The 12,529-nt window shown below is 33.5% G+C and overlaps 1 long non-coding RNA gene across 1 annotated transcript; it reads right to left on the reverse strand.

Moving 5' to 3' along the window:
* Positions 1 to 1,067: 1,067 nt before the first annotated feature.
* Positions 1,068 to 12,529, reverse strand: LOC148284102 (uncharacterized). The gene is made up of 3 exons (XR_015825404.1): positions 12,415 to 12,529; positions 10,956 to 11,127; positions 1,068 to 1,275 (listed from the first exon to the last, which is right to left on the reverse strand). It is a non-coding gene; the product is annotated as an uncharacterized LOC148284102 (long non-coding RNA).

Genomic DNA, 12,529 nt, shown 5'->3' on the forward strand with positions numbered 1-12,529 from the left:
TGTACAATATAGCACTACTAACAATTACAATGCACATTATATTATTTTATTAAGTATTAAAAAAGACATGTTTTAAAAAAAGGCACAATAGATTATTTAGAGCCAACATATAATTCATAAAAACAATAGTAAACAAATACGAATAAGTACCAATGTACTTGGCAACATCTGATTAATTTGTATGGTTTTGTTATTTGGAGTATTAACAAACATTAATTATTCACTCAAATGATTTTAGTTTTAGTTTTCCGGGTAACATGTTTTTATGTACCCGTTATTTCGTCGGGACAATAATTATTGCACTATTGAGATTTGCTCGCTATGCACCTTCACCATAGGAATTGCCCAAAAATATAAAACCAACAATTTGATAGGGACACGCTATTAGGACGTAATATGCCTTCAATTCTGAAGTACGCAAATACACGCGTAATATGCATGCGTATGCATTTTATTGGGATCGATTAATTTAACATAATGTGATCAGAGAATTGGTACCCACTTCACTTTTGTATAAATTATGTTATTGCTGCGGTTGGACATCAACCTGCCCCAAAATGAAGTAGGTACTTACCAGCCAACATATTGATTTTCGCCGTGAATAATTTGGAAATAGAACAAAGTCTACTAATTCCGCGATTCGTATGTTTTCTTTTCTCGTTTTCTTTCATTTTATAACAAAATTCTGCACGCAGATTAAAAAAAAATCGTTCTGCGTAAAATTATATTGTTGGGTACGTTACCGATATTACTTACTAATATTTTTAAAACACACTGGTATAAACATATTTAAGACACTGGTAGCAATACATTTTATTAAGCTCCAAAACTTAAACTTTCTGGGATAGGTAAAAAGTTAAAGAAGGGACGAACTCGTGTAAATGCAATATTTGAGCCGATACCTGTAGTATATCGGAACACCGAATTACGAATAAAAGAAATTGAGGTCAGTTAAACTGCACCCCTTTGTAGAATTAGAATACCGTCCTGTTCAGTAGCGAGCGACGGGCGACGAGCGACGGGCTGGCACCCCTCTGCCCCTTTCCACCGACACCCCCTAGGGTGGTTTGACTAAATAAGTCGGATTATAAACTCACAAAGCTGGACAAAAAGGGGTCTCTTGTCCTCTGCCCTGTGTCCTCTGTTCTGTGTCGGTCGCGTGCTGACTGCTGACTGCTGACTGAACTTGGAATACCGACGGTGGACGGGCAGGATGGTACAGGGAAGTGGAAAAATGCGTCTTGAATTATCTTATTTTTTAGCTAAAGAAAGGATCTGAAAACAAAACTTTTAACATTATAATAATGTGTAATCATTTTAACATTATAATAATGTGTACTCGCAACTATTACAGATCGATTAACAAGAGCTGGCGCGTTCACAAAACGCACACAAACGCATTTAAAATCTGATGTGAAACAAAATGTGCTATCTTTTAAAAAAATCTCTGTTGGATTAGAGGGTTGTTTATATAAAAAAAAACGATGGGTGAAGAAAATTTAATAAAATTATTTATTTATATTTACCCGAGTGCATTTTTTATCTAATATTTTGTGTTCATCATTTAATAATAAAATGTAATTAAAATGCGCACCGCAAGTTATGTTTTTATAGTAGATTGTTTTGAGTATACCCAAATTTTTTATACAGTTTTAGTATATAAACAAATAAAAGGATTTATCGTTTCTCAATAAGTGTGTGTATACATATTTTCTCCAATATAACTTGTACCATGCATTTTATTTACTCTTTGTTAATTATTATTATTATGAACACATTTCTCCAATGTACTTGTTTGAAAATAAATAAATATATGACATTTTATTTACTGATGGTTTTTTTAAATATAAATAACCTTTGAATCCAAGAGTCATTTTTTCGAAACATAGCACATTCGACGAAAATTTTGTATTAAGGATTTTTTAATCAACATTCTGTACATAAAAAATGCTTTTCCGTAAGTTTTGCGAACCTGCCAGCACTAGATAATCGACATATACATACGTGACCAGATTAAATGAGAAAGTGTATTTATAAACTAGTATTTTTAATGCATCGCTTAATATCCATACATTGAATAGGTATTGTTATATTTTTACTATTAAAAATCACAGCGAAATTCAGACGACGATTGGATATGTTTTGAAAGTAGCGTCAAATTTCATTACTATGAAATATGTTATTGTATAATTCATTAGTAATTAGTAGACTTAAATACAACTCTTCGGTTTGGTTACCCTATTATGAAATCCATTCTCATGCTATCGAAAGAATACAAAATAAATTCTAGCTCTTTATAAATTCAAAATACAGTGGTGCCTCACACAACGAACTTAATTCGTTCCAGGAGCAAGTTTGTTATGCGAAAAGTTCGTTATGTGAAACGCGTTTTCCCATAACAATACATATTAAAAAAAATAATTCGTTCTGTAGCATAAAATATGGTAAGATGACATAAAAAAAAAAAAAAAATTTGTTTTTATTTTTATTTAGATACATCTAAAAACATAATGAAAAAAACACACATTTTTTAATTTTAAGAAATAATCGAATCTTGCACATCTTCATCCATTTTCCGCTTTTTGGCCGATGGTGCAGTGAAAAACCTGTCCAAAGTCGTTTGTTTCTCTCTTTTCTTCAACATCTGCCGGAAATAACGGACAAGAGTATCGGAGTACAGGTCGTTGATCCTGTTTGCTTCAGCGGAATCCGGATAGTGGGCATTGGTAAACTCCTGAACTGCTTTCCATTTGACCAGGATGTTCTTGATGTCAGCAGTTGGAATTGGTTGATTGTTTGATTGTTGCTCCTCGTTATCAGATGACGCTTCCTTTTGAGCATTGTCCTGTTGTTGGGCCAGAAGTGTTTGGAGCTCTTCAGTTGTCAGCTCTTCTTTGTGTTCCTCAATAAGCTCCTCTACATCCTCTTCAACGATTGCTGCGACACGTGCGTAAGTTAAGCGTACTGCTCAGTGACTAACGACTGCCTGCGCGGAAGGATGCAATAAATCGGCAGTGATCGTGTGAAGTGGGCGACTTCGTTGTGTGAAGCGAAGTTCGTTGTGTGAAGCGAAGTTCGTTGTATGAATCGTGAAATGAACGAAAAGGAAGTTCGTTGTGTGCAGCGTTCGCTGTGCGAGGCGTTCGTTATGCGAGGCACCACTGTATAATAATACCAATGGAATCCTCAAAATATTATTTCCTTGGAAGTAAAATGAGATTACTCAAATTGTCAGACCGTTATTTTTATTTAAAAACTACAATCAAAAATTGATAGCCCTCCTCTGCTTGAACTAATTCAAATTTTAATACGAGGTGCACAAGAAGTAAAGAATGATTTTTATGTAACAATAATTATTTACGAACCAACTTTGGAATACATTCACCTATAATACCCGCAGTATATAAGTACGGCAATCGGTTTGAACAAATATTCGACATTCTCAATACAAATTCTGACAATGAATTAAAATGTAGTCTCACTCGGTATTTTTTTTTGAAGTAATAGATTAATAAAAAAAATATTAATAAGTTGAAATTTGTTTCCTTGGATACGTATTTTTTATTTTAACTTGTTGTAGGTACATAATAATATATAATTAAGTACTGGTATCATTCTTCATATACGACTATATCCTCAATTATATAACTTTACCATCTTTCATAAATTATATAAAATAAGTGTGTAGCTTAATTAATCTATTTCAGTTATAATAAAGATCGATTTAAAGATAAAACTAATTATTTTTTTCAAGAAAAGAAAGCATAGATATATTACTTTATAAATTGATCACTGTTGTGATTATTTCTGCAAATCAATTTTTGTTTGAAGGTCCGGTCGGTTGATGAATAAATAAATAAATTTCACTAAAGAAAAATATTCCTTTTAAAGTATAATGATGTTGTCCTGTTGTTGTTTTTAATTTTGGAATTAAGATGTTACCAATTGTTCGAATATTGTTCTAGAACTTGCGTTTCGTGACGCAGAAATACTACTATGTACCTATTAAATAGTATCTTGTATTTTTTTGTTTTTTTATAATAAACATAATAATAAAACAGAGTATTAGAAAAATAAAGCATAATTACATATCAATGAAATACATATTAATAGAAAAATAGTAAACAAAAAATCCCACAAAGGCATGGCCTGTTCGTGGGTATACAAGAAAATGTTAATGATTTTTTGCTCCTATAATAAATAATAAACAGTTATAATATTTTTGCATAACATAAAAAAGAAAAAATAAAATATTCTGTAAAAGATAATATGGTATTTATGGATTCGATGTAAATAATTTCTTTTAAATAAAGATTTTATATCTAAAACCCTGAATTTCTTAAACGATTGGACTGTGGGAAAAGTAGGCGGTTCTTTTTAGTATTATTTTTAAATACTACTTTTATATTTTTTCGATCGGTTAAGTATTTGTTTTAAAAACACCACCCCATCAGATTTTTCCATACTGTAATGTGGATTGGGTAAATGCTGCTAATCTACTCTTACAATTCGTAATTGAGTTCAAGGTAACTTTTATTTTACGTTTATGTATCTCACTGGACATCGGATTAATTACTCACTGATTAACACATTACAACAGAGATAGTGAAGATTTAAGAGAAGGAAAAGGAAGTCTAGGCATTTATGTAATATTATGTTAATCTTGATAACTTCCTAGGTGTATAATCCAGTCTTCATCTACAAACATTTGGGAAAACTCGAATATTGTTAATCTAATTCGTTAATTCCCAAAGTGGTCTATATCGACTCCGACCTGCGAGAGGTCCATGTCATTGAATGTAAATGGGGTCCACGAGAGTGGATCCCATTTATGCGGGTCCGCGGGTCGTCACTAAAATTTTTACTTTCCGTAAATGTGAAAATCCACCTTACAAAGATAGTATCAATACTTTCATAGTACTTTCTTATAACAGTCATAAATATCATAATAATATGTTTATTTGATAAAATTGTGTAAGAAGGCCATTCGCTTAGTGGTCGCAATACAACATGTAACTTGTTAAACCATGCAAATGTTACGCTCTTCAGTAAACCCGCTCAAAGTGAGTAGCTCTGTAGCAGCTTCAAAAATACATTTAAAGCTCACGAATTTGTAGAAAAAAATCAATATTAGGAAAGTAGGAAAAGCAAAAATCAATATTCCCCAAAACAGAAAAAATCGGCACGTGGTCAACGAGACAAAAAAGTTTGGGAACCTCTGATTATCTAAATCATTAGCGATAGTTGAATTACTAAAAAATAATTTAAAGCGCACTTTTCAAAAATAATTTATGTCTTTCTTTAGTTCAAAAAGAAGTAATCAATAATCGACATTATTTGTACTTACTTGTTAAAAATGTTCTTTCGTTTACCTCTTTAAATAAATGTTCGCGAATTAAATTACTTTGTTTCCGGCCTAAAATTTTACGTTATTTCGAAAGCCGAAGAATTCTTCTTGCCGACCTACTAAGATAGGTACGAGAGTTCTTCGTCCTAACGTAGATTTTCCTTACTTCGGATTAGGCATATTGATAGCTACTCGATTTCCAGTTTGTCTGTGTCCGGGTGGATGAAGAATACAGTTATGAGTGCGAAATGGAACCAGATTTCTGGACGAGGGATTTTGGCTCGACGACTGCTCACAGGTTAAAATCGTTAAAGGAAATCGAATAGAGAAAATTCCGCCTCATAGTGTAACGGTTAGCGCGTTCACGTTAGCGCGTTAACGGTTCGATTCCTCGGAGAGTCAACATGAAATATTTATTAATAAGGTGGTTTTCACTGAAATATTTTAAAGTCACTGGACTGGCACCTTAAGTGTAAGACTGATCACCTTACCTTCCTGAAACGAATGATCAAAATACGCTGTATTCAACAATGCAGTGCCCTATGCACTATGCACTATGCACTATGATGATTTGATCAGTTTAATAGCTTATTCTGTATATTATATCATATATTTTTATTAGGATATTTAAAAATTAAACCCAGAAAAATAAAAAACTGAAGAATTGTGGAAAAATAAAAGCAATAATAAATTGGTAATGTATTATTGCGAGTAGTTAGTAATTGGTCCGGCCATATGCCAACCGCCCTCTATTGACACGGGTGACCACATGTTATATTATTATCATTTATAAATATGTTCCACCAGCTAAATAAAGGACAATGAAGACCATCGCGTGTTTCTGTACCTGATACTGGCGAATTATATAATTGCGTTCCTGTATTATAATTGCAGCGATTTTGAGCAATTTTGATGCATGGATATTTTAATGCATCAATATTTTAATGCATCAATTGACCTTTTCAAATGCGATCCAAACACTGTTGCAAAATCTTGTTCTTATGTTTTATACCGAGTCATCTTTATGTTACTTCATTCCCTGTGTATGGACATGATGACCCAAATGACATTGATTGATTCATTTTATTAAATGCGATCTATGTAATGATCCATCGAGGATATAAAATAACACTTCTTGTTCCTTTTTTGCAGTATGTCCCATTTACTTGGGATCAGCCCTCCCACTCCTCAATCTGCACGTCGGGCTGGGAGATTCGTTTTTGGTTTCTGTTCAACGGCCGGTTGCCATCTGACGCCGATAGTTACCCCTCTTGCTAACTGGGGCTTAGGAAAGCACCATCGACTATTGTTCCTCGTCTGTCATCATCGACACAACATCCTGCCCGACGCCACTGTCTCCCAACAGCCCATAGCCTGAAGTATATCCGGGTGGCTTGAGAGAAGATTTGTTCATCCCCGCCGTTGGGGTCTTCATCCGTCACCTTCATCCGGGAGAAGAATCGCGTTATTCCCCGCATTGATGGGTCCTCATCTGTAATTAGCCACCTAAACACTCCGGTCTGCTGATGTGAGGTGCCCACCCCCGCAACGTGGACGCGCTGAATGAGAATAGGCTACTCCAAAGAGTACTGAGAAGGTGACTCAGTCCCCCGGGAGTCGGGTTAATGGTCTCGTTTAGATATGACAGTAAAATACAACCTACCTTACCTGACCTCTACGACTGAACTGTACAAAAAAAACACACCAGTTTGACATAAACTACTTGACTAAAATTGAGATCTTAAAATTTGTGCACAAAATAACACTGGGAAACATACAAGACGACGACATAATATTAGTCAAAAATGCTGACATACACAAATATAACACCAGACGACAACAACACTATCATATTAAAAAAGCAAAGACAAACACAGGACAGTCAAAAATACTACATAATGGACTTAAACACTACAACGAACTACCTTACTACTTGAAAACTTTTACTGGAGACAAATTTAAAATCAATCTGAAAAAGCACATAATGACTGAATTAACTAGACTAGACGAGACATAAAATGACTTGACAATATTAAATTTCTAATGTTACCCTAACGGGTTTTTTAAAATTGTAAATAAATAATAAAAATTATATATATATCATATGCCCATAAACCATCGCCCAAAACCATGATCGATAAAACACTATTTCCTAAATAAAAATGCAAAGACATCATTTTTCTTCTCATTTGATTTTAAAAACCCAACTTAATTTTAGTTGAAATTAAAATAAAAGCGCTTTGATGTTAACCACCATTTTTTTTTAATTAAATTATTCACCGGTTTCAAAGCAATACGTACACCTTTAGGAATAGGAATATCGAGGTATTATAGAGAATAAATATAAATCCTGTTTTATCACTTTAACAATGTCTAATACACGCGGAGGTAATAAATCGAGTCGTTAGTCGAGTAGTATTTTCTATTTGTGCATTTATGCAGTGAGGGGTTAGGAGGGTTGGGATTCGATCATTTGCATTTGTTTTAAAATAAGATAGGAGTGGACTATGGGAAATATATATATTTTTTTTTTATTTAAAATCAATATATTTTTATAAACGGTACATTTTTATTCTCATACAAATATGCTTTTATACTTCACTTACTTTATTAGTAAATGTTTTTTTTTTTTTTTTGAATTACTAAAATTTATCGCGATTTCTAAGGCAAGTGGCACACTGCCGTACATTCACGGGAACTGGACCGCTGAACACATGCAAACCACGAGCCCGCCGCGTGATATCGCATGATTGACCCATTTCACACCACGGCATGATAAAATACAATTTGGGGGATATATTCATTGTTTTAAAATTATTTACTTATTTAATGCCTGGCAAACGCAATATCCAGTACACCATGAGACCGACTAATCTTTTTTACCGTATTATTTGAAGCGGGTCGTGGTCCCGTGGCTAGTGTTGAAGACTTGCGGATCAGAGGTCCGAGGTGAATGAAGATAAGTATTCTCTGCAGATGTTTCAATATTATTCTCGAACAGGTTCTACATCTGTTTTAAAGGTTTTGGTTATGCAGAGCTATATTAATAGTAAAACACTATTTCGATTGATCGCTAATTTATTTCAAAATAAATGTTTACAATCCATGACTGACTCCATTACATTTATCTCCTACAACTAGAGTGAGTTATTTACAACTCGTTGAAAATGGTCACCAAAATTAAAATATTTGGGTTAATTATAAACACGCTATCATTTTTATTATTTTTATTATTAGTATTAACCGGGGCGTTTTTATTGATATTTTTACCGTAGTTAATAACTATATAGTATTATTTATTTATTAATTTACACGCCCTACGGGCTTTTACATATATTAGAAATTACATTCAAGTGCAGCAGTGAAACATAAGTATGTAAATTTAGTTAAAATTAAAGATAACATAAGAAAAGCTAAACGATACATAATAAGTAAAAATCAGGAAATGTACCAACATAGGTATAGGGTACATAGAAAAATATTTAATAAATTTACATATGAAAACATACACACATTATTTAAAAAAATATGAAAACTATCAATATTATTAAATTTAAATATGCACCAACGAATCTAATAAATGTCAATCCACTATAAATGTACCGTGCCGTTTAGATTAAGATGATATGTGTAAAAATGGCTATTCTTCGTCGGGTATCACGCGGCTGGTTTGTTATTTGAAAACTATTGTAATAATGAACCGACTTTAGATGGTTTCAATTTGTTTCTTTTTTGTGTGATACTGACTGCAATGGTAGACAAAACGTCGGAACAAATCCAACACTCACAGTATCACCCAAAAAAGTAACAAATTGATAACAGTGACCGTGAAAACCTTCCTACCTATTTAAATGGATTTATTTGAAAACGTTCTATCACTAACACATTTACATGGGATTAGTAAACATTCGAACCTACTGTAGCCGTACGTAATTTTTGGCAACCGGTTAGGTACAAATCAAAAGTTGAACCCGTTTACGTAGTATTACTTTTTGCGATGTTTTTATAATTTATTTTATTTTTTATCAATGTTTATAATTAAGTATTGCGCTAGTAAGAGTAACATAATAGAAAAGTAAAGCTGTAGATAGCTGTAAGGTAGAGATAGGTACTCCATGTTAAAGTAACCACAAGCCAACATCGACCGTGACCATGGTAATGGTAAAGGAAACCCAAATGACAGCAACACCGTTTACCGACTAATTAATCTGTCGCTGACCCCGCAACGGAGACCCAGATTGATTTTTAACCAAGATGTGGTTTGGTGATGAAGTATTTTATAAAGAAGCGATAGTCTCCGTACTGTGTGGTCACCTTCTGGTTACAGCTAACCAGGTAGGAGTTAGTAAACTACACATTTAAAAACGTGCGTGTCCATAGTATAAACCGACCACCTGCTGTACTTATGTATTTTATTGAGTTATTCATCAGTTGTAAATTTTTTCTTCATACAAACGTACTCTCGTATTTTCATCCTGGATTACTACACTAGAGCGGTGATTTTTTTTCACACCATTGACGTGTCCTCGTCGCTTTGCTTTTTAATAAATAGCTTCTTATGGGAGCTAGGACCATCCAAAAACCCATAAAAGCGCCCAATTTTATCTGCCGAAATCGGACATATGGTGTAATATAATAAATAATTTTGAAAAATGGAAAAGGTAAAACACAAAATACCATTCCGATACTTATTCATAAAAAAAAACCAAATCGTTTTAGTTTTGTTGTGCAGAAAACGGGAAAGCCAAACGTCGATTTTTCGATTTTAGTTCGGCAAAATTAGTCCGACGTGCAGCTGTCTTTTTCACACAGATTTGGGGAGCCATTTGCGAGAGAGTGACATAAAAAATGTTCAAATACCTATTCATCAAAATTGTTTGCCATCGCATGTCCTCTTAACTCACTCCACCATAAAAGCTTAAAGAACTAGCTAATTAGCCGTTTCCCTTTCTTGGTGCTAGTTAACGCAAAGTAAAGTTAAGTAAGCCAAAAACATCATTTATATTCAACTTTAATTAAACTTTTTTCGATGCAACCAGCTCCTTAGGATCGAGTTTAAAATGAGTTAGATATTTTTATGATCATCATATTCTAAATCTTCTCTAACCCTTAGAGAGTGGTTAATTTTGTGATTTTTATTTTTTTAATGTGACGACAGTTTGCTTTATTTGTATAATGGCCTCACCGATGATTAAACGGCAAATAAAATATAAAACGGTTTAATAAACGGAAAAAACGAAGACGGTTGGTCAATTCAACCTTATTAAGTGTTTTAGGTAATGCTTAATGTCGCAATAATGTTCTAAATAAAAATCTTCATGTACGGTTTCACGTGTCCTTATTTTTTTACTTTAACCATCAGGGAAGCTTTAAATGAACACATTAATCATTTTTTTAATTTATTGCAACAGAGTAGGGGATAGAGAAGATTCAAAATACCACCCTTGGGGTCGTTAAAATGAAATGCCGATTATTGAACTCTCGTATAATGCCAGTATGGGTGCGAATCTCGGCACCTTACTAAAGCTCAGAACACCAAACTTCTGAGTTTTGAGAGTAAGTGCTTGAGGAGAATATTAGGTAAAGGTGGTTCGATTTTATAACTAACATTGAAGTCCGAGAACGGACGCAGCAGCCTCCTATAGCGAGCGTCTTGAGGATGCGGCGGTGGACCTGGCTCGGACACGTGCTGCGCGGGCGCTGGGTTGGCGTAGGAGAAGGTGAGAGCGCTGGCTGGCGATAGGGTCTCCTGGAGGCAACTGTGATGTCCACATGCTCCACTTACAAGCGGATGTGGAAAAGAAGAAGAGAAGAAGATTAGGTAAGTTGTATAATTTGATTGACATAAAATAATATAAAAAAATATAACGCATTTTACACCAACTTTCCAAACGATTAAAACCTAAAAATTCAACATAAGTTATGCATTGAATATATTTGCATTGACCCTCTTGTATTACTTTACACGTGTGCAATATAATAAACGTATTTAGTACTGACGATGTACTGTGTACAGGTCACCATATCATTATGTATGTGGTGACTGAGTTGTTCGTCTGTTTCATAAGGAAACTAACAATGGCAATGGCGGGTTTGAGAACACCATTTGGTAAGAGAATTGAACAAATCTTCTCTTTGTTCAAAACATTACTCACCACACTAAAAAAGTAATCAACTTTCCCTTTGTGACAATAAAATATTTTGCGCACATTGTTATATGATTTCATAACTCCCTTTAATTTAAAATTATCCTAATAAGAAGTACGAGTTATGAAACACGACAATAGTGTTTGGTTATAATATTTCAATTATGCATTCATCGACCCCAAAAGAAATAAAGGGTAAAATACGGAAAGACGCCATGTTTTTTGAATGAAGAAAAAAAAATGGGTTTTTGAATTAAAATAAAACAGCAACTAATGAGATAACAATTATAAATATTAAAATAGAGATTGAAAAAATAATCAAAACAATGAGCCATGAAAATCAAATCTCTCCCACACGTTAAAGGAGAGATGCAATAATGTAAAAAGCCTGAATAATATAGAACAAAATTATTTGAATTTGTTCTTATCATTTTTTCCCTTCCGCAGCCATTACAAAGAGAAAAATACATAGTACATGGAGCCATTTTGAACGTATGGAACATTTTACCCGGTCCGTTTTCTGTTTAGTTTAGAAAAAAAAATCCCAACACTAGGCCCACTCGTTGTCATCTTCAACTGGAGTATCTATCAGATTTTGTTTTACGTTGCCTAGAAATATTTTTTTTTATTTTTTTTTTTTTATTTAATTTTACATTACGCCCAAGGGGCATTCAAAAAATATACAGGTAAGTACAAACATAGTGCGTAAAAAATTAAAAGATAAACGATGCTTTTTTGTATACATTTAGAAACAATAAGAAGCATACTGCCATGCAGAATAAAAAGTGAAACTTTACATAGTAAAAAAGAAAAAAAAATAAATGGATATAAAAAGTAACATAACATGAAAAATACGAGTATCATGTGAAATTACTGTGACATTCTATCGTAAATAATCCACGATGACAGAAAAAATCTTACTTGGTTTATTGCGGTTCTATTATGCCTGCAAAAGTCAAGTTTGTACGCAATTTTTAAGGCAGAAAAAAGTTTTAATCCTTCTGGACACAACACTCGAGGCAACAGCCGTACGGGC

Source organism: Micrasema longulum, unplaced genomic scaffold (genome assembly GCF_059751315.1).
Source record: "Micrasema longulum isolate JH-2025_06_02 unplaced genomic scaffold, ASM5975131v1 h1tg000154l, whole genome shotgun sequence".
In the NCBI taxonomy this organism is placed as follows: domain Eukaryota; kingdom Metazoa; phylum Arthropoda; class Insecta; order Trichoptera; family Brachycentridae; genus Micrasema; species Micrasema longulum.